Source organism: Pteropus vampyrus, unplaced genomic scaffold, assembly GCF_000151845.1.
Source record: "Pteropus vampyrus isolate Shadow unplaced genomic scaffold, Pvam_2.0 Scaffold85, whole genome shotgun sequence".
NCBI classification, from domain to species: Eukaryota; Metazoa; Chordata; class Mammalia; order Chiroptera; family Pteropodidae; genus Pteropus; species Pteropus vampyrus.
In genome coordinates this window covers 8,237,630-8,241,274 of record NW_011888866.1, presented here as the reverse complement: position 1 = coordinate 8,241,274, position 3,645 = coordinate 8,237,630, and positions in this window count along the sequence as shown.

Sequence of the window (3,645 nt, the reverse complement as noted above, 5' to 3'; positions counted from 1 at the left end):
AATAAAAACGGTGCAAGCAAAAACTGCACAAGGCATAAAAAGCAAAGACAGCAAAAGGGAAAATTTTCTTTCTTCAGAAGGTGCTCTGTTTTAACAATGGCAAGACAATCTTGCTTCTTAGGGACTCGCACTTTTTTTTTTTAATTTCAGCTTTATCGAGGTATAAATGACAGAAAATTGTAAGATGTTTAAAGTGTACATCATGGGGATTTAACACACATGCACATTGTGAAAGGATTCCCTTCATCTAGTTAATTAGGGGATCACGATTTAAACATGCAAGCCCTGTTTCATTTTTGAGGAGGTATCAAACCTATCATAATTTATTAAGGATCTATATTAATATATATATTTCTCATATGTATGTAAAAAAAAATCTTTTTTCATATGTTGCTGTGAAGATATAAATAGGGCACATTCCAAGAAAGGTTAAATAACAATGGAAGGTAGATTCAATTTTAAAAATAACACAGAAGATTAATTACCATCCACTATAAGCCAATTAATTCAATTCTCACTAGGAAAGGGCAGTAGAAAGCCCCACTCAGCTGTAGCCAATACTGCTCTATCAGCAGCATCAGAATGAGGTGGGCTAAAGCAAGTACTTGCAGCTATTGGCTAAGAAAAATTAAATGTATAGACCACAAGTTTCCAATGATAAAAATAAATCCAGGTTTATTCATTAACTTACTGGTACATTCAGCAAGAGTTTATTGAACACTTCTTTTGTATAAGATACCTGCAGTAGAAAACTCAAAAATGAGCTAAAGTCATGCTTTGCCTCCAGATATTACAACCTAGTCATGGAAATAAGGATATATACATAAACAGTTGACAGTCTAAAGTAGTCATGTAATTAAATGTCAAAATGAATGTCCGAGTTGGAATTTTAGTTAGATGCCAGAGAAAGATAAATTCACTGCAATACAAAGTATTCATCAAGAAATAAATTTCCATTTTCTTGAATTTCGAAGGAATTTCACTCTTTCCCTAGACCACCACAGGGGACCGAATCACTGGAGACAGGCGCTGAATGCCCAGCCCAAGCTATCCAGGTTTCAGAGAAGAGACCCCCCCCGCCCAACTGCCGATGTGGAGAGGACCCAGAGCCCTCACCTTTCCAGTTATTTGACCTTTCTCTTCCCAAGGAGGGTAAGGCCATTATCTTAGGGGAAATATGAGGATAGAAGAAGAGAAACTAAGATGTTAGTGTAATTATGGACATTGCTTCTCTTCAAGTGGGAAGGAATAATGAGAAATAGCAAAGTGATCCCCATTTCTTAGTCTCCGATTCCCGTTTCAATCATTCAGCACATTCTTTCGAGTGCTTACTCTGTGCCAGAAACCATTTTAAACGCTATGCACACCATAGTGAACAAGAAAAATTCCTGACCTTCACAGAGCTTGCATTCTGTAGGTGGGAGACAAATTTGTGAGTGTAAGCGTGGTGGGGGGGGGGGCGGGGTAGGGAGATGACAGTATTACAGGTACTCAAAGGAAAAATAAAGCAAGGGAGCAGAAAATGATGGCAGGGGTGAGGGATGCTATTTTAGATGAGATGGTTCAAGAAGGCCTCTCTACAGGAATGACTTTTGACCTGAATGAAATAAGTAAGAAGACTATGCAGACATTTGAAGAAAGAGCATTCCAGACAGAGGAAACAGCAAGTGCAAAGGTCCTGAGGTGCAGATGGCTGAAGCAGACTAAACAAAGGAGAGAGTAATAGAAGATGAAGCCACATGGGGTTATAGCCCATGATGAGACTTTGCTTTTATCCTGAGATAAAAAGCCATTGGAGAGTTTTTGAACAGAGAAGTGAGTGACTCCGGCTGCTGTGTTGAGAACAGACTGCAGAGGGATGAGTGTGGAAGCAGTATGGCCCTGTAGGAGGCTTTTTCAGTAATCCAGGTGACAGATGATAGGAACTTGATGGTAGCAGTGAAAGTGGTGAGAAATGGTTACTACCATAGATATATTCTCAAAATAGAACCAGTTAGATTTGCTGAGGGACTAGATATGGGAATGAGAGAAAGAAGAACAAAAAGAACAAAGTGGGGAGACTCAAAACTTACTACAATGCTACAATAATCAAAATAGTGTGGTACTAGCATAAGAATAGACATAGGTCAAGAGAGTAGAATTTAAATCCAGAAATACATCCTCACATTTACAGTCAATTGACTTTCAACAGTGGTGCCAAGACAACTCAAAGGGGCAAAACAGTCTTTTCAACAAATGGTGCTAGGAGAACTGGATATCCACATGCAAAAAAATGAAGTTGAACCTTCTACCTCATATCACATACAAAAATTAAATTAAAATGTATTAAAAATTGAAATATAAGAGCTAAAACTATAAAACAGACATAAGTCTTCATGACTTTGGATTTGGCAATGCTTTCTTAGATTTGACACCAGAAGCACAAGCAACAAATGGAAAAATTAATTATATGTCATTAAAATAAAAAATCGAAGCATGTCATGAAAATTAAGAAAGAGAGGGAGGAAGAAAAATGAAAGGAAGAAAGTGGGAATGAGAAACAGTATAAAATACAGAAAAGAGTGATCCTCAATCGAGTTCTTTCAGCAGTATTTTAAACTTTCTTCATTTCTAACCATATGCAGAAACCCTATTTTCCAGACTGTGTTTCCCCTACTAAAGCGAGTTTTTAAGAAGAAGATGAAAGAACAGGAACAGTGAAGCAGCAAGAAATTAAATCGGCAATAGTCACAGAAAACTGATATGGTGTAACGCTACTCGCCCCTTCCAACATCTGAATGATGAGCCAACCATAAAGAATCTATCCAGTAGGGGAAAACAGCTGTTAGCCCTCAGAGGTGAAGAAGAGAATCCCATGGCAAAAGATTCTGAAAACATGTAGCCCATGTGGCCAGGCTTGGAAGGCAAAAGTCAAGGGCTCGCAAGATTTCCCTCAAAAGTCAAGGGCTCACAAGATTTCCCTCACTTAAGCCTGACTCAAAAGTCAAGGGGTCACAAGATTTCCCTCACTTAAGCCTGACTTGGCTTAAGCGGTGATCTATTGGGGGTAGTGACAAGCCTTTGGCAATAGTTACAGAAACCTGTCATCATGTTAGTCCTACCATAAGTCAGCACCCGAGGACCTAGCTGCCAGGTAGGGCTTTCTGTCTGACAGGAGAAGGGAGAACCCTCTCCCACCCTTCCAATTTGCCTTCAGGGCCCTGGCCAACAAAGGTGTAAAGACGTTCAATAATTCAAGTAAAAACAACAGGGAGGAAAGAACTAGAGGGAAGTGCTGGAGGTCTGAGACCTTCCTCTTCTGCCAGTGAAGTTTCCTCTCCCACAGATGGAGACCCTCGCACCTGTATGCCACCCTGAGGAGACCTCAGCCGCGGTCCCGACCTGGGACTACACTTCGTCATCACTTTGCCCAAGCTGACTCCCATCCCCAGCAGCTGTCATCGTGAGGTCTGTGCGATGGCCATGCAGGGCCCAGAAGCAGCAAAGCAACTTTTCTGGCCGGCTCAGCCGCCTAGAGGCCGGGAGGGAAGGAGCGGCAGCCTCCATCGCAGCTGGGGGCCAGACGCGCCCCTGGCCTGCTACCCTACTCAGCTCTCCGGGATGAAGCGGAACCTGGCGGACGCCGGCGGCCAGAGCGCGCCTCCG